The sequence below is a fragment of the Vulpes vulpes genome, chromosome 11 (genome assembly GCF_048418805.1).
Source record: "Vulpes vulpes isolate BD-2025 chromosome 11, VulVul3, whole genome shotgun sequence".
Taxonomy (NCBI): Eukaryota; Metazoa; Chordata; class Mammalia; order Carnivora; family Canidae; genus Vulpes; species Vulpes vulpes.
Genome location: NC_132790.1, coordinates 812,482 through 832,832, shown reverse-complemented (window position 1 = coordinate 832,832; position 20,351 = coordinate 812,482).

The window sequence follows — 20,351 nt, the reverse complement described above, 5'->3', positions numbered from 1 at the left end:
CTTGAACAGGGAACTCAAATGTCTAAGGGAAGGCTATAACCCTACTTCTTGGCCATCAATGCCAAGATCAGAAATGCTCTCATTAAGAATGAGACAGTAATGAAATAACTTGGGCACAGGCAAAGCCTCTAAAGACCTCTAACCGTTGGCATTTATAGTTAAAATTCTTTAAGAAAGAAGGGAAGCTCTTGAAAGAAAGGAGGCAGGGAAGGAAGGAGGGAGGGAGAAAAGGAAGGATGGCTGGAGAAGAAGGAAGGAAGAGAGGGAGGGAGGGAGGAAGGAAGGAAAGAAGGAAGGAAGTTCCTACAGTTCCTACACACAAGCTGTGTAACCCTTTCACATACTCAACTAATGCAAAAGACTTAAGGCAATGCAGCCCTTTAAGGGCCCATAAAACATGTTTTCTCATTGTTTATTCATATACTCTTTACTTTCTCTGTTGGATGATGACATATTAAAGCTGAAGACAGACTACCTGGCTCTTCTTTTGAAACTCTCTTGACTGTTTTACCTACTACAAGGATAGCAATCTGATTTAAGATTCCCCAAATTGACAAAGCCCTAGGATTATGGGCAGTGGTATGTGATAAATGTTTAACAGTTGGTTATGCAGAAAAGAAAGCCCTGCTCTGTAACACTTGCCCATTCCCGTGGTGTAAATAATTTCACCATGGTTGATTTCAAGATACCAGCACAATATTAGTGAACGTGTAACTGAGAAGAGATGCATGCAGTTGACTCTCACAAATCGGTACAAGGAAGCTCCAGCCTGCCACTACATAGCAGAGTTTTAATTATTTTTTTCCTGTAACTTTGACACTTTGGAATCCTGAAGATATATTATTTTTGTAACAAGGAAAGGAACACTTAAAAGTCATTTGAAAAATTGAACCCTACTGAAGAAATTATTTATCATAAAACATATCTTCCGAATTGACGTATATCCCACAACGTTTAATGCTCTTTAGAATATTTCCAAGCTCACTATGTCACTGGAGTCCTGTAAAAATTCTCTACAGTAAACAGAATAGATCTAAATACTACTACTTAGGAAGGGAGGAATGTGAAGACCCAGGGGGTTGCAGCTATATATAGGACTGATCCTAGAATTCTAGCTTTCTAGCTGTTGATCCAGTGATTTCCGTGTTTTATACAGATATTAAAAAGAAAATTTGTGACTAGAACTGGTGAATTCAAAGTGCATACACAATTTTCACTCAATAATGTTGTTTACTCTGTTCACTGCCATGGACAGAAGGGATTACCTGCAGCTTTCTCTTTAAGAGACTTCTGATTTCACAAAGCAAATTCATGCCTAGATAGTGCAATGCTAGCACTGCTGGACTCCAAAAGGATTACAAAAGCCACTATCCCTCCCTAGTCCCATGGATCTGGTAAGTAAGAGTAGAGTCTGATTATATTTCCCACCCATCTTTCCCTTTGTTTAATTCTTTTGTTGGTTCAATGTTGATAGAGCTCTTGGTAACTCATTTCTGTAAATGATCTTCATATCCTTGGGTGTAAAAAACCTAAGTGCCTAGTTTGAATATCTCCAAGACCACCCCAAAACACCGTGCCTTGTGAAAATCAGTAGCTTAGGATAGTGGAGAGAGAACAGACCTGGGAATCAAGAATACTGCCTCAGTTACTTACTGTGTGACACTCAGCCAGTCACTCAATCACTCTTAATTTGTTTCCTCTTCTGAAAAAAATAATGCCTACTTCATAGGAAAGTTGAGAAAGTGAAATAAGATGATATTGACTAAGTGCTTATAAAATACCTGGCATTTTTTTTTTTTTTTTTTTTGAGAGAGAGATGGGGAGGGGCAAAGAGAGAAGAGAGAGAATCTTAAGCAGTCTCCACACCCAGCACGGAGCCCGATCTCATGACCCTGGGATCATGACCTGAGCCAAAATCGAGAGTCCAACACTTAACTGACTGAGCCACCTGGGTGCCCTAAAATACCTGGCATATTCTAAACATTTACAAATGGTAAAAAATAAGTAGTAACAGTAATAACAACAACAATAATACTATTATTGTGTATTTATATAATTATATATTGTATACATATAGCTGGTAGCAGTAGCAATAATAATAGCAGTAAAATGTAATAATACTACATATGTATATAATTGTAATTATTATTACTCAAATGCTTAACTGGATATCTGACATTTTTATAATAGGTGCTCAATTGAGATTAGTTTCCAGGAAAGCAGATAATCAAATAGCAAATGCTAAAAGACAGAGAACGATGAACAATCTTCTTTACCCTGAACTACAAATTTCTATCAGGAGCAATTTAAATGCTTTTGTATTTTGTCTATGGGTATTAGTATCCATTCATTCGTTTCCTTGACTATTTTTAATCTTCCTTTTCCTGATAAGGGAAAATCTCAGGTTAGGTGAATGCAGTACTGCCTCCATGGAGGAGATGATGCTTTACAAAAATTAATTCACTGTTTGTCAAGCCCATGATAAATATGTTGGGCATTTATCAATCAATTATTATCTACCTATCTATTGATTTACCCACCTACCTATCTTATATCTTCATCATTATCCCACCTACCTATCTTATATCTTCATTATTATCATCATTAATCTAACCTAAATCCAGGCATCTGGTGGCTAAATCCATCTCCATGCTGACTTGCACTCTTAGGGACTTATATTGATGAATAACTGATCAACTAAAACAACTTATTAAAACTCCTGATTCTAAAATAAAATAAAATAAAATAAAATAAAATAAAATAAAATAAAACCCTTGATTCTATAGAAATGCTTTTAGATCAGTAAAATGCCATTAGATCAGTAGATCAGTATCCAGTCTTGATCAGGAAGTGTTTTTTTTTTTTCTTTTTTTTTAAATCAATACCAAGAAAGCAAAACAAGAATGCATTTCTATTCCATAACCATATCAGGGACTACAGTTTTCCTGGAATTTGGAAATTTTGGCTGAATTCAACCATTTCTGTGTCTTTTTAAAAATTATGATTTAAAAAAAAATATGATTTAACTATGGAAAGAATGCAAATTTATTAAAGAGTTTGAATACTTCAGAAAAGTACAAGCAAGGTAGTACAAATCACTCCTAGTTCTACTACCCAGAGAAAAACCACTGTCCACATTTTTTTGATTCACCTGTACGGGTGGTTGAGTACATGTGTGTGTTTGTAGTTATACATATGTTTAAACATTAAAATTTGTATTTATTCCTTTTGTTTTAATCTAATAATACATGAGGATAATTTTTTGTGTGTCATTTAATATTATTCTGTGGCCTCATTCTTAATGATGGTATACCAGTATATTGTGGGGAGAAACCATGATTTATTTGAATAATTGGCTGGTATAGGACATTTCAAGTATTTCCATCTTTTGCTATTTAAAAATGCTGAGATGTATATCCTTATTGTTGATTATGAGTTGGCACTTGCTTTTAAATCAATGACTTAGATGTAAGTATATTAAGGACTACCTCAATCCTCTGATGCCTCCTCTCAGACCCAAGATTTAGATCTTCCAACTATGCTACTGCTGTATTTGGTGATATTCAAAGTTGCCCCCTTTCCTAGAGTTAATAGCAGAAAAAAAAAAAAAGGAAAGGAAAAAGTGTTTTGAGTGCTGGCTCCTTTGTTGTAGCCAAGGGATATATCACAAAGAGATACAAGAAACATCCTAGAAGAGGGTTTGTTTTATTCCTTGATGATGGCGTTTCTCCCAGCATCCTTGGAGAAATCCATTCCTTTTCCTGCCTAAGCGGTTGGGTTCCCTGCAAGAAACAGAACTGCTCATGCAGATGAGAAGGATGTAGTCAAGGCAGCCATAGCAGGTGCCACTAGCACAAAGCGGGTGGTAAGAGCATATGTGAGCTCAGTGTTAGAAAGAGCCTCGGCAATGAGTCAGAAGACTTTAATAAAACCAGACTTCAAGGCACAAGAGCCAGCTGTGCAATGTGGCAGCCCTGGAGGCAGTACTAAAATCCTGAAATAGTCATTCCTGGATTATCAACTCTTCAGGGATTGGTGGTCGGAACTAATCCTATATTAATATGACATGTTTACAATTAATTGTTTAAACTTATTTACAATTATCATTATTTATGCTTATCACTACTTCTCGGATGTATTTGTTTAAATATAGTAAGCACTCGATAAATAGTATTTAAAAATAATTCATTGCTCTCAAGATTAAAGAATATATGATGATGTATACAAGAAAATATTCCAATTATTAAATTATACATTATACAAGTGTAATTTTTAAATTTTTTTTTACATTATACAAGTATATATGTGAGTGTAAGTGGATACACACACACACACACACACACACACACACACACACACAGTTTAACTCTTAGTTTTCCAAATAAATAGCCAAACAAAGAAATAAGTGGTAAATCAGTCTGGGTCTAATGAAAAGAGACAGAAACCACTAAGTAATTTCCACAGGGAAAGTTTAAGATAAAGAATGATCAGCTGTATCTGGAGGTTGAAGTAAGAAGACATTGTGTAGTAAGAAATAAAAGTAACTTCCAGAGAACATGGGAATGACATATATAAGGAGCAGCCACTACTCTGAGGGCTGAGGTAGTCCCTAAGGAGCTGTAAAGAATTCTTTTCTTCTTGTATCAGACTGAGAATTAAGAGTCAAATGAGGGCTAGACAAAAGAATTCACAAGAGTACATTCTAGAACTTCAAAAAAGTTGGTATGATGTAGTTCTACATATTGACTTTTGCTTTCTTTGCCTTTGTTTTGGCATCAAATCTAAACAATTGCCGCCCACACCAACGTCAAGGAGCTAACTCCCTGTGTCTTCTTCTAGGAGTTTGCAATTTCAGGTGTCACATTTAAATCTTTCATACATTTTGAGTTGACCTTTCCACGTGGTAGGGGTTTAGTTGCATCCTTTTACATGTGGGCTGTCCAGTTTTCCCAACGCTATTTACTGAAAAGACTTTTTCTGCCTTGTATTTTCTTATATCTTTTGTCATACGTAACTGACCATACGCGTGTGGGTTTATTCCTGTACTCTCTCTTCTGTTCCAGTGATCTATGTCTGTTTTTCTGACAGTATCATACCGTTTTGATTAATATAGTTTGAAATCAGGAAAATCTGATGCCTCCAGCTTTGTTCTCCTTTCTCAAGATCACTTTGGCTATTTAGAACCTCCTACAGTTCCACACAAATTTCAGGATTGTTTTTTCTATCTCTGTAAAAAAGTGCCAGTAGAATTTTGATAGATGACTGAGGTTGACAACCATGTATTAGTAATTGAAGTTTGCCAAGAGAGTAGAATTTAGATGTTCTTACCAAATATGTATTCGTACATATATGGGGTGATAGCCATGTATGGTGGGTGTGTTAATTAGACGTGAGGGATCCTCTCACAGTGCCTACGTACAAAATCATGATGTACACTTCAAACATCTTACACTTTTATTTGTGAATTATACCTCAGGAATATTGAGAAAAAAGAGAATTCATAAGTTGGCTATTTCTAATTATCACTTGATTTCTTAACTGTCAGTGTGAACTTGGGACAATTCACTTACCACTTCTTTTCATTAGTTTCTTCATACACACAATTACAGTTAAAATCCTTTACTTTGATGATTAAATAAGATAACTTATTTATAACAAAGCACTGTCTGTATAAAAACTGGTATCATTTATTAAATATCTTCCCTGTGCCAGGCATTTTTTTTAACACTCCTATTTCTTGTAAAAAAAAAAAAAAAGAGTCCTATATTCTCCTCATCTCATTTCCTTAAGAGACTGATGGAGACAAGAACACATCTGATAATTTATTGTGAAGAATATATATATGTGTGAAATTATCTCTCTCAATTCATATATTTGTATTTGAAAGTGGGCCTAGAAGTCTTCTTTGCTAAACACCTATTGAACAGAATTGAGTTGACATATTTAGTGCATGGTATGCTATCATCAATTATTGTAAGACGTTTATTAGTTTCATTATTATTAATTTTATTTTATTTTTTGTTATTTTTATGAGTCACTCAATAGCCACTTGCTTTCTCTATTCTCATAGATACCCATCCCATTCTAATGTGTGTATTATATTTCCTTCCAATTTATCTTGCATATGTCCATTTGGATATGTTTGTCCTTGAAAAACATTGTTTGTTGTTTTATTAATAATATTTAAAAAATATTAATGTATTGTGTTATAGGTTTAATTTCTGATTACTTCTTTTAAAAATTTGAACCTAGAACTTAGATATATCTGGTTTTGTTGATATAGTGAAATGTATTACAGGTTTCTCCTGCTCTCTGAAAGTTCACTTTATGCCACTTTGCTTTTACAAAAAAAAACAAAAACAAAAAAAACCTACGTTGGTACCTGTTTTCATGAACTGATAGAAATCTGAAGAGGATTTTACCTTTATGAAATGATAATTGCTTCTTCGCTTTATGCTATTTCGGCTTACAGAAGGTTTCATAGGAACATTCTGCTTTTCAGTCAGTAGTGCTGCATCAGTTCTGAAGACTACCTGAAGCAACATGTCCCATTTTATTCATTTATTCCCCTTCCAGGTAGACACACAGGCGAACTCAAACTCTTGACTATTCCAAACAGTGCTGCAGTGAACACACACCGCGGTAGACTATGGCTGTTCGTCAATATTAATTGACCTTCTTCTGGAGGATTATTCTTCTCCACTATGTGGAGTTTAGACCTAGTTATGTATGTTACTGAGATTGTAAAATGTGAGCAGAAGTGACACCTGTCACTTCCAGGTTGAGACATGTGTAGTGTGTGCTTTACCTTTGTCTCTGTGACTGGCAATGTTCCAGATAATTCCAGCTCCGTCAGCCTGGGTCCCAGAGTCAGAGTGATTACTATGATCAAAGCCATCATGCCATTGAGTATAGGAATGACACAAACAAAAAATAAGCTTTGCTGTTATAATCTAAGATTTGGGAGATGTTTGTCACAGCACCAAAACCTATTCTATTTGAATTAGAGACTGATGTCATGATTCAAGGAGACTATAACATTGTTTCCTTGCGGGAGGGTTGAGGGTATTTCATAGAAAGGAGAATGAACTCAATATTTGTGACCATGGAGCTGAACGGTGATGGTCATTAGGATTGTTCAAAATACCAGTTTTGTTAATCTAAATATAGGCTAGGATTACATTGTCATCCAGCCTGGATATGTGTGCTCATGGACTTGGTGTGAAAATTTCTCTGGCCTATATATTTAGGAGCCGAATTGCCAAATTATAATCTATGTAGCTTTTCATATACCCTTTAGCAAAGTGAGAATCCTCATTTGTGATGCTCTCCGAAACACTCTACACATCCATCTTTCTAGCTTGTATCACTCTCTCGGGTAAAAACTGATCTCATTACGACTTTCAGGATCCTTCCGAGTCTTGGTGAGAGTCAGTGCCTGTTCAGTTAATCTTAATCATTTCGTGTCACTGTCTATGAACTCTGTTGATTTAATTTTTGACCATTTAAGCATTGTGTTTCTTGTGGTTTTCATGCTGATTTTTGGAGTTCTTTGTATTTTTTGGATGTTAATCTCTTGTCAGATTTTGATATTGCAAATATCTTCTCTCAGTCTGTCACCCATCTGTTAACTTTGACAATGATGTTCATTAAACAAAAATCTTTAATTTTTATGTAATTTCATCGATTTTTCTGCTAATAGCCTATAATTCAGATTCTTTTTAAAGAAATCCTTCCCCAATCCTAAAGTAATAAAAAAATCATCTCCTACTTCAGCTCTTATCTTATCATTTTATAATTTTGTCTTTGTCATTTAGGTCTTTAATCGATCTGAAGTTTAATTTTTACATAAAATGTGTGAAGTGGGAAATATGACTTATCTTTTCTTGACACCATTTTCTAAATAATTCGAATTTTCCCCATTGATCTATAAGGCCACCTCTATCATATAGTAGATTCTTATAGTAAGGGATCTGTGTCTAGGTTTTCTACCATTTTCCATTGTTCTATGTGTTAATTCTCTACCAGGACCACCCTGTTGATTACTATGACTTACTAATTATTGGTCTAAACATGGTGTTTTTTCTTCATTAAAAACTTTAGAACAAATTTGTTGCATTTCTCAGTGTTACTTAGATCGGAACTACATTAAATTTCTGTATCATTTGGTGGAGTTAACATGTTTACAGTGCTATCATCCCCATGAATGATGCTTATTCCTCTATATATTCAAGTTTTTTTGGGAGAGGCAGGAGAAGTCATTTTAAAATAGTTTGATTTTTTTCTCCACAGAAGACTTGAGCACTTTTATTAGTTTAATTCCTAGACATGTTTGTTTGTTTTTTCTTTGTTATTGCCATATTATTTGCTGGTTATTACCGACAAAGATAGATGTTACTGATTTGGGGGAATTGATTTTGTCTCTGGCTACTTTGGTCAAATCTTATTAGTTATTTTCTTGTTTTTTTTTCATGTAAATATATTATTTGTTAAGTCTTTCAAAAATCGTAGCAACTTTGTATCCACCTTTCCAATTCCCATCCCACTTCACCTCCTGCCATCTTACTAGTTAGGCCCTCGAGTAACATGGTAAACAACTGAAGTGATAGTACATATCCTTTTCTTCTCCCAGACTCAAAAGGTATAAATTTAAATTTTAAAATATGAATGATGTTTGCTCTAGTTTTTTGGCAGGCTATTATTATTATCATTATTTTTATCAAGTTAACAGTTTTTTCCCATTTGTTGTTAAGAGTTTTTTTTTTTTAATTAAAATAAAATGCATTACTTTTATCCAATGCTTTTTCTGTATCTATTAAAGCAACCATAGAATTATCTTCTTAAATGCATAGTAAATTACATTCTTTGTTGATATTTATCAATAGAGTAACTTACATTTTTGACTGATATTTAGACATCTAAAAATTTCTGAAATGAATGCTGCTTGCCTTATTTTTTTTTTTAAAGTATGCTACCGAATTTAGTTAGTTAATCCAGGATTTTCACATCCATGTTTATAAGTGAAGTTGGCCCAAATTTTCTTTTCTTTCTTTATTATAACTTTGGTTTAAATATAGAGGTTATGCTATAGCCTTTCAAAATGATTTGGATAACTTTGATTGCTGTTACATTTTCTGGAGCAACTTGAGTATATGGTAGTTTATCTGTTTCTTTAAAGTTTGCTTAACTTCATCCACACAACTGTCTTGGTCTAAAATGTTTTGGGGGGGAATGTGGAAGAGGAAGTTTTAAAAAGTATTGTTATCATAATTTCTTTAATGAGTTTGGTATATTCAAGAGTTCTGTTTCATCATATGCCTATTTTGACATTTTGTATCTTTTCCAGGATATTTAATAATTTCATTTATATTTTTAAATGTAATTCAGTATGGTTGTTCAGTTGTTCATAGTGTTTTACAGACGTCTAAAAATCTCCATCATTTTTGTAGTTATTTCCTTTTTGAAAATTATTTATTTGAATTTTTGCTCCCACAAATTTGTCAGTTTTTTTTTCCTATTTTACCATTCTTTTTAAAGAACCCTCTCTTGGTTTAGTTAACAATATCTTTTCCCCTCTCTTGTTCTTTATTTCATTGATATCTAACATTTTTATTACTTCCTTCCTTTTTATCTCTTAGGGTTTACTCCTTTGCAATCTTTTTTCTAGCTCTTGAGTTCAATGCTTAGATCATTTGTCTTTAATAAAAACCGGTTTACTGAACAGTCTGATTTCTGCAGGATATAAGCATGAAGCAGTTTTATTGTCAGTTTCTCTATTGCTTCCTTCAGACATTCTGCGCTGTGTCCCCCTTTCCCATCCCTTGGTAACGCCTCTGGCAGCTCCCGTTGTTTCTCAGTCATTTTCACATATAAAAAAGTCCAGTCTTGTTTAGAGTAGTTTAAAAATTCAGTTTCCCTTTCATCTAATGTTCACCATCTTGGTAGCCTTGGCCATGGTCAGGCCACGGCCTGGGTGGGGAGGAGTGTCCGTTGCTTCTTCACTTCTCCCTCCTGTGTTAATTCTAGTTTCTCTGGTGTTGGCTTAGAGACGGAGATTAGAGAAAAGGTTAGAAACCAAAACAGAAGGTTTTCACTTTTTTTTTTTTTAAGATTTTAGTCATTCATTTATTCATTTAGAGGGAGAGAGAGATCACGTGCATACTAGTGGAGGGAAGGGCGGAAGGAGAGAAAATCTCCAGCAGCCCCTGCACTAAGCACAGAGCCCCACGTGGGACTTAATCCCACGACCATGAGATCACAGCCTGAGCTGAAACCAGGAGTTGGTTGTTCAACCCACTGAGCCACCCAGGTGCTTCAGAAGCTTCCTCTCACTATGATGTTGTCTTAACATTCTACTGGCTGACGGTCTCTTCTAGGAAGCAAGGGCCTGAATGTTGGCTGTCCCATGGGATACCTCTGTGTAATCTTTCAGAAGCTCTGTGGGGCGGGCCCCCACTGCACTGGGTCCTGGCTGGGTATACTTGCTCTGCCATGGCATGTGTTGACCTGTCCCACCTGAGCTCTCAGAAATACACCCTACAAGAGGCTTCTTGCTGGAGGACACTTTACCTTGGCTGATTGAGGTAGTTTATACCCAGCTACTTTCCTTAGTGTCCATGTAACTTATGGAACACTCATACATATTGGTATGAAAGTGTTGTCCATTGTGGTCCCCTTTCAATTTCATGGACTGTCCCTCTTTTTTTTTTCAGGTTTTATTTATTTATTTGAGAGAGAGCATAAGCAGGGCAGAGGGAGAGGGAAAAGCTGACTCATTGCTGAGCAGGGAGCCCATCACAGGCCTCTATCCCAGGACCCTGGGATCATGATCTGAGCAGAAGGCAGATGCTTAACTGACTGAATTACCCAGATGCCCCACGGACCATTCCTTTTAACATCCATTTTTTTTTCCTGTCATATTTCTTCTTTCTTGAATAAAATATTGTTATCTGTTTTTCTCTAGGTACGGCTTTAGTTAGCTACATTCCACAAATATTGACATGTAATACTTTGCCTGCCATTCTGCTCAAATTGTTTTAAATTTCCTTCATGATTATTTCTTCTTCTTTTTCTTCTTCTTTTTCTTCTTCTTTTTCTTCTTCTTTTCTTCTTCTTTTTCTTTTTCTTCTTCTTCTTCTTCTTCTTCTTCTTCTTCTTCTTCTTGTTTCTTCTTTTTCAGAGAGAGAGTACACATGATATGAGCAGGGGCAGGGTTGGTGGGGGGGCAAAGAGAGAAGGAGACAGAGAGAATCCCAAGCAGGCTTCACACCCAACACCATGGAGCCTGATGTGGGGCTAGATCCCATGACCCTGAGACCGTGTCCTGAACCAAAATCAAGAGTCAGACATTTAACCAACTGAACCACCCAGGTATCCCATTCATGATTTTTTCTTTATCAAAGACTAAGTTAGTAGTATTTAACTACTATAAATATTAAGTTATTTTTTTCTATTAATTTTCAATTTCATCACATTTTAGTAATTCATAGAAATATAATCTGTGTGATGTTGGCTCTCGATATCATAACACAAGTGATTGACTCCAATATGTATATTTCAGGCACAAGGGACAAGGGGGAGGGCACAAGGGACAAGATCTGGTCAGGGAACATTTGTATATGGTGCTGACTATGACTCTAACAGGAGGGCGTAATAAACCAGAAAGCTATAATTCAAACTTCTCCACATGGAAAGATGGGGAATCTGAAGCTGACAAGAGAAGCAAGGCTCGAGCATATGGGAAGAAAGCTTCCTTGCCAATCCCTCTCACCATATTAATCTTTGATTTTCATGAGGGGTAAATATTTGATATATTCAATGTCCAAGGCACCACAGTAGGTCTTTGGGAGATTGAATCTGTAATTGGGGACTGTAGCAGAAATGGCCTAGAAGTTCACTAAACAAATTTCCACTTCTTTTTGTGCACGCTGCTAACTTACTTTCTCGGCTCACCTATACTTTGGTGAGGCCATGCAACCACTTGTCATGAATGAAAGTGGGAAGCGATGTGTGTCACCCCTAGAACAAGGCTGTCGAGAGTTTAGCTTCTCTATGCTCTCTCTCTTCCTTTTTTGCCAGTGGGATTCAGAGGATCACATAGAGGATTCCAAGGCCCCAGGAGATGGCCCCACCACCAGAGGGAAGGAACAGCCTGAATCCAAATGATGAGAAGAGGAGAGTCTGCTTCCCCATCTCCCTTCCTCTGCCCTATTCCTACTAAGTCACACTGGATTGTGGCATGAGAAACACACACACAACACACATCTTCATTTGGCTAAGTCCCTGAGATTATAGGATTGTTTAGTGCAACAGCTCTCATTTACCCTTCCGAATACAAGGAATGAATGAACCGGTAGAAAAAATAAGACAAATATAGAAAATTGCAATAGAAATTGGGAACTGAGATGTACCATGTGAGAGATGAAGAAGAGTTTCAGTTCCTTTGGGAGAATCAAAGAAGAATTTGTTGGAGGAAATGATAGCTGAGCCAGGTATTAAAATTTAGATAAAGTGTAGATACTTGGAAATGGGAGAGGCAGAGGAGTGGGTAATTATTTCAGACATACAAATAAAAGAATAAAAAGAGGAGTATTGGGAGGTGTGCATAGGTCACGTATCACGTTAGTTGGAGTGGCAAGAAAAAGGGAAGAAGGTGAAAGGGATTGTAAATGTAGAATTCTGAATTCCAGTCAAAACAGCTAGAATTTTATTCAGGAGGGGTTTCTTTGTTTGTTCTTAGAATAGAGAATCCATTAGCGATAAAATCCCTAATCACAGCAATGCGTAATAATAGATAGAAGACACAGGGCAAAGGTTGTACAGGTGAGGTTGGAGAAGACGTAGAAGCCAGATCGTGGCTCTACACTCAGGAAGGCAGGTTTTTTCTAAGTTCTAGGGGGCATCCTCAGGAGGTTTCCTGCAGAAGGATGTTATGATTTGATTTGCATGTTTAAATGAGCATAACTGCTGTGTGGAGAATGGACGGAAGTGGGTAAGAGTGGAAGCAGGGCACGGATTGGGAGGTGATGACTGAACTGGAGCAGGTCTTCTCAAAGCATCTGAAATCCTACTTTTAGTATATTCATTTAGGAAAAGTAATGCATTAGCAGGTCGAAGCACGAAGTTAGAAAGGAAATATATTCCCATAATTCCTCGGAGTAGAAGTACAGAAACAGAAAACTGGATGAATAAATGAATATATAAATAATCAAAGCTGTAATAGGAAAATGAAGCTAAATGGTCTCTTCTAGTCATAGAATGTAGATCGTTAACATCTCAGAAAAGCTGACTCCGATCACCCTGTTTAACCCAACCAACCCCATCCCACTTGCCCTACTTTATTTTTCCTTATATCATATATCTCCACCTCAGATAATATAATCTACTTTCTGCATTCGTTTATTGTTAGTCTCTCAAACCCTTTCGACATAAGGCCCAAGAAAACAGGAGACTCATCTCCCCCCCCCCCCCCGCCCCACCCCCCCACCATTTCATTTTATCTCCTGCATTTAAAACAGTGCTTGGGAGAAAGAAGGAAACATTTGTTAAAATGAATGAATGGATGGATGAATAATAACTGATTATTCACGCTAATGTATTTTCCTGGGAAAAACACGTTGCTACGTTGAAAATCTTGAAGGCTCAGGAAAGCTCAGGCTTCACAGCTAAGAGTTATTCTTCAATAAAGGAACCCAGCATGGAACAAGAGTGGGGAAAGCATGAGCTTTCGAATCACATAAGTGTGTTTTCAACGCTTGGCTTCCTCTGTTTCCGGGCGTGTGAATCCCCTCCGTGAACCCTATCCCTCACCTGCAAGATGGTATCATTGCTCTTACCAAAATCTAATGCATGTAAAGCCCAGTACCTGACGAATACGTCCAATCCCAATTTTTAAAAATCATCTCCAATTCAGCGAATGTTTAAGGTCTTCTAGAATTCTTCTCAGGCTTCACACTTCATATCCGGAAAATTTGGCTGTGACTAACTTGTGTATCTGCCTTCGTTTCCTCCCTTCCCCACCCGATTAAAATAAATAATTGCATCCTTTTCCCCTTTGCTTTTCTTGAATCTTGCTTCCTACCTACTATACCACACGGAGCCAGTGAAAACTTGTTTAACTGCACAGCGTTGCCTAGCAATGTCATGCTCCTCTCATGGCCTCACTCTGGGATACGGTAACTGGACTCCTGCTACTAATTCTTCCATCTTCATATCGTTGTATATCCGGCCTTTTAATAACTATTAGAAGGGACATTCTGCTTTTATTAGCTGAAGGTCTCATAGAAGAGTGGCCATTGTTATTCACTGTGATAGAATTAAGCTGAACTGTGTCTCTTTGCTCCAAATCACTCAGGTTCTGTGTTTAAAAGGTCAATTACATTTATTTCAAATTGGTAAGACAAACATTTCCTGTGCATCCTGAAAATAAAATGGCCCAATGCACAGTTTCTCGAGAACGTTTTATTTTTTTTTTTAATTTTAAATATGTGTCTGGCACTGGTGAGCTTCCTGCCCAACCTCAGGACTGTGTTGAAAGTGATACTGAGCATACGCCGGTGTCTGACATGGAATCCCTGCCCCGGGAAGCTGACACCAGGACTGGTGTGGGTGAGGTGACCTGGCCCTGTTATTGAATCCTTCAGCACTAAGTGACCATCTCGGCCACGCTATGAGTTTGCAAGTATTAAACAGAAAAAGCAACAGCCCACTCGCAGTGCTGCATCATGGAACATTGGAGGTGGGCCAGATGTAATAAGTATAATTGGAAAGAGAAGTCATTTCAAATCACTCATGTGTGGATGACAAGGCGATCCTGAAGCACCAATCCAATCCATGGCCCGCTTGTTTCTGGAGTCCTCAGGGCAAGAATATTGAAAAGCAATAAAAGAATTTCGCGTCTCCTACTGTGCGGAAGTGGGATGTGCTATCCTCCCAGCAGCTGTAGCGATGCCCTCGGGGGTCTGTTACACGCCGAGTGAGGAGTCACGCCTGGTCCTGCCCAACCACGTGCCTTTCCCCGCTACATCCTGCTGCCGGGGTCCCACGGGCTAGGCGGGGAGTGGGGTCCAAGCGGAGAGGCTGGGGCTGTTGGAAGGTCAGCCGCCGCTCGGTGCGAGGAGCGTACGGCCCGTGGGAGTGCGGGTGCAGGGCGCCAGGTGCCCTGATTGTTTCAGAGTCTCATTACCTGAGTTTCACAGTGAAATGACTTGATGGTTCACAGGTTGACGGCGTAGTAGGCCGAAGCCGTCGAACAGGCGTGTGAGACGGAGCCGGCACAGGTGCACAGTCCGTGACTTCTGCGTCCAGCGTCTGCTATTTGTGGGGCTAGGCCGGCCCTACTGCAGATTACTCGCAGGGTCCCACAGGCTCTTTGGGGAAAGCGCAAGGTTGCTCTGGGCGAGAAACTATGGGTCAAAGTTCATCCAACAAAACTACTTCCCAACTGGAGAAAATATAAGTGCTCCTATCCCAGGAGAAAGACGACAGAGGTCCAGCGGAGAAGGGCAATCACCCTGCGGCCTCCTGCCTCCGACGGGGGTGCTCGAGGTCGGGCCCCACTCTCTCGTCCTGCGGGGACGCTGGCCCACTGCCGGTGAGAAGCGGACTTACCACCTGCCAGGGCCTTGGTCAGCATGGAAATCGGAAACTCCTTTAAGTAAACCCTATGGCCTTGGGCTTCAGGTTTCGGTGTGACCGTTGGAGAGGGAAAACCCACCCCACTGCTAGCAGTCCCCGTCCTGTCCCCTGTGCCCCTGCGGAATCTGCTTCTTGTTTGGCTGCCGCAGGCCCCAACTTTCCCGGGGAGGACACCGAGGGGCTTTCGCTGTGGACGGGGAGGTCCTGGGCCCTGCTGTGCGTTAGCAGGGAGACATTCCCGGACCTGGATGCATTGTCCGATACCTAAATACAGCGTGAAGGATGTCAGTGTGTGACCTTTAGAGCTGGGCGATGTCCTAAAGGTAGGCAGGTGCGCGGCCGGGCCGCCTGGGCTGCAGCTCTGGGTGCTGGGGTGCACAGTGGGGCCTGGTGAGCGGCCAGGCCAGCTCCCAGGCCGGGGGCGCAGACAAAGGCCCAGGACCCAATGTGTCCCCGAGCCCGGGAACACAGCCCTGCCGCTCCCTGGCTTCCCCCCCGGGGACACACACTGTGGGCCACTGGCCCGAGGAGCCTCGTCTGTGCGGCCTTAAGCCACCGCATTCCTGGTCACTTCTCACAGCAGCAATAGGAAACCAGCACAATGGGCAAACGTGTTTGGTTTAAAAGAAAAAAGAAATTGCCCGCTTAAATCCTATTTTATATTAAAAAGATCTGTATCTGACATCCCCAAAACCAAACTGGAAGCTTTGGCAAAGCTGGTGTTCGGTTTGTTCTGGAAGAGTCTGCTGCAGCTTTCAGTGAGCGCAGGTGCTCAGGCCGCCCCAGCCACCCCGCCGGCCTCCAGGGCACGAAGGACACGGGACCTGGTGGTCGGGGGGCTCCGGCCTGGGATGTGGGAACCTGGCTTGGCTTCGGGCCGGGTGGGGCCCTGGGTCGTGGGGGTCACAGCAAGCTCGGGGCCAGGCGGGCCGCTGGAGGAGCCCTGCTCAGCCCAGGCCGCTCGGTGCCTCGCTCACGACCGTCACCAGGACCCGGGGGGGCCCACTGCGGGCGCAGTGGCCCCGATGACAGGTGCGTGGACACGCGTGGTGCTCCCAGGGAGCAGGGCAGAGGCCTGGCCCCACGGCGCCGCGTTGACTGCAGGCCAGCGGCCTGGGGTGGGCCGGAGGGCGTGGGGACATCGCCGGTGGCTCAGCGTGTGGCCCGCTGGGCTAGCGTCACGGCGCCCTGCTGAGGTCCCAGGGCGCTGGCACGGCTGCGGGATGGCCGGGGCTCTCCCCTCTGCCCCACACTATAATTCTCCGCGTTCTGCTCCTGCGATCATAGCACCCTTTGGGTTAACTCGATTGCCTCGTCGCTTTGGTAAAGACAGCCCACACGGAATGGCAATTTAAAGAATCATACAATTTTAATAATTGAGTGACTAAGACCCAAAGTGTCTGATACAGGAAGCTCATAATATTTGGTAATATGATTTTGAAAAGATAATAGAGGGGAGAGAAATGAGTCTGACAAGGAAATGACAACACTTTCTTGAAGTGCCGCTATTAAGTGGGCGTGACAGGCCCAGCTGGTGACCTAGGACGTTTAGCCAACAATAGGACCCTCCGAGCGAGCGCAGCCGGGCAGCTTGCGTGCAGCCAGGGCAGCGGGCTGGGGACTTCCTTTCCTTCCCTCTTCCCTGCTCTGCTGCCTTTTCCCCTTTTCCCTCCCCTCGCCCACCCTCCCTGCTCTTCACAGACCTGGTGGAGCTAAGGGACACTGGAACCTGCTTCCATTTTAAGCCTTTTCTTTAATTTTTCCTGCTTCAGGCGGAGGTTTTCAAGTTGTTTTGTTTTCCCCCCAAAGCACTGGAATTCTTTCTTCGAGAGAAACGTTTCATGAAATTCAAATATGTAACACATCTAAAAGCAGTTCACTTGATTTAGGAGTTGGGGGGACAGGATGAGTCCTTACAATCCAGGCTTTCTCCTCTCTCCACCACCCCTGGGGGACCAGGGAAAACCATGTGAAATGCATCGGCTGGGAGCTTGCCGAGACCCCTTGAAGATGCCTTGAAAATGGTATTTCCAAAGTCCGCCTCAAGGCAAGGCTATAGAACTGCTAACTCAACTGCTTGGCTAAAAATTCGGTGGTTTGAACCCTGTTCTGTAGGTAAGTCTCGGAGGGCCTTATTCAGATTAATATTTACCCATTTTTAAATTTATTTATGTACTCATCTATTTTCGGCAATTGTTTTTTTTTTAAATTTTTTTTTAATTTTTATTTATTTATGATAGTCACCGAGAGATAGAGAGAGAGAGGCAGAGACACAGGCAGAGGGAGAAGCAGGATCCATGCACCGGGAGCCCGACGTGGGATTCGATCCCGGGTCTCCAGGATCGCGCCCTGGGCCAAAGGCAGGCGCCAAACCGCGGCGCCACCCAGGGATCCCATATTTTCGGCAATTGTTTCGTTTGCTTGGTAAGCTTGAAGAAAGTGTTAGAGTTTGAAAAGCTTCCCACAGTGGTCTGGAAACATCATGATTTATATAAAGTGATCCCTTTCGGACTTGGATGATGTGCTCTGAAAATACCAGGGTCCTGGGCACTTGGTTTTCTGTCTGATATTGCTTCCTCATCCCTTGAGGTATATATGAAACAGTTTCTACTCTTATTTGATCCTGCGGAGATTCTGGAAGGTTAATTTTTAGTTTTCCTTCCACAGAGCAACACATGCTTCAGGGTCTTCTCTCTCAAGTAACCAAAAAGGGTAAAATGGCATCCGGGTCCATAGCCTTAAGTCTCAGCTCTGTTGCTCTCAGACGAGGCCACGGAAGCTCCAAGAGGCCAACTGAGTCTCTAATGACATGTGTTATTCTTTTTTTGCTTTCTCATGTGTCAGATTAAGATATAACCAAGCTACCGAGAGTCTTGACTTCGACAAAGCCGCTGTTAACACGCGGACCCGAGCTGACGTCCAACCCAGGTCATCGGTCATCAGGTAGGCAGTGCAGATTGATCCGACGTCAGAACCAAATGTCAGCTTGCCCAGGGTTTCTGCCGTAAGCACGGGACACTGCGGTGCTTAGAGCGAGCTTAGATGAAGTCGCCTTGGAAGCGAGAGGTCACCGTAAAATGAAAGGAAACAGCCTGTGCTTCATTCTTGCTCCCAGGACCAAACTCAGAAAGCAACCCAAAGGCCATCTCACCGCTTCAGGGGCTCGGTTGTCCTTCAAGGGAAAAATCACTTCAGCTGTGTGGGTTGCTTTAGAGGAAAGATTGTGTCGAGAAGGGCCTTCCTTATCAGTGCTGTGGACAACCGCGGCCAATTTACTTAGATGTAAGCTTCGACGGCTGGTTTTGGATGCCCAGCCCCGCCCAAGGTCGTGAGGGTAGATGAGAGCAGGTGGGGGTGCTCGGTGCTCCTACCTAAATCGTACGGCCACTATTGCCAGACATTTAGGGACACGGTCGGGATGAGAAATCTCCTATTCTCCTACAAGCCTGCGTCAGTCTCTCTTCTGTATCACCCTCTACTTCCCCTCTTACGCTGACTGTCAGATCAGCCTACACATATTCCCAAACCATTGTCCTTTTTTGAACCTCTGAAATAATGCTCCACCTTGACTTGAAATTCTACTCTCTTTACCTACTTAAAGGGTTACTTTTGTAGAGATTAGAGTCAAGTTTAGAATATTCCTTTATTTAGGGATCCCTGGGTGGTGCAGTGGTTTGGCGCTTGCCTTTGGCCCAGGGCGCGATCCTGGAGACCCGGGATCGAATCCCACATCAGGCTCCCGGTGCATGGAGCCTGCTTCTCCCTCTGCCTGTGTCTCTGCCTCTCTCTCTCTCTGTGTGACTGTCATAAATAAATAAAAATTAAAAAAAAAAAGAATATTCCTTTATTTAGAACATCATTTCCCATTTCCACTTGCCTAGACCTTCTATAGTAGAATTCCCAAGGACTGCTGTCTCTCTCTATCAGGGAATTCTACGTCTCTGCTTCCTTGATAGCGGACTTGACTTGTAAATTGTTTTGTCTGAAGAAACGTGAATGAAAGCTACTTAAGTGACGTCAGAGTAGCAGCTTCATGAACCGTTGCACAGTTCTGTCAATTATCCTTTTTTCTCTGTCATCAGACAGGTATGTTCAAATACGACGTGTTCTATCGACCTGGTTGCAGAATAAAAATGACATCCAGGGGATCCCTGGGTGGCTCAGCGGTTTCGCGCCTGCCTTTGGCCCAGGGCGCGATCCTGGAGTCCCGGGATTGGGTCCCACGTCGGGCTCCTGGCATGGAGCCTGCTTCTCCCTCTGCCTCTCTCTCTCTCTCTCTCTCTCATAAATAAATTAAAACTAAAACAAAACAAAACAAAACAAAAAAAACGACATCCAGCTGAGCCACAATGGGTTTGTAATACAAAAGGAAAAAAAAGCGTAGTTGAGATTTTTGGGATTGTTCGTTATCACGGGGCATCCTAGCATGATCTGACTAATACCCTCGTTCATCTCTCAAAGCCTGATTCAATATGATCTCTTCCGTGAAACCGCTTGCCTATAATATGACACCTGCGGATTTGAATCTTAACTTTACTATTTTATAAGCAACACGACATTGGAAAAGTTATTTAATCTTCCTGGAAGGTTAAAAAGTCCTGGGAAGATTCCTGATATTTTACCTGCAAAATAAGGAAAATGCTACTACCTCCAGGATTGCCACAAGGCTTAAGAGAAGTCATGTGAAGTTCTCAGCACAGTAATTGTTCACGGTT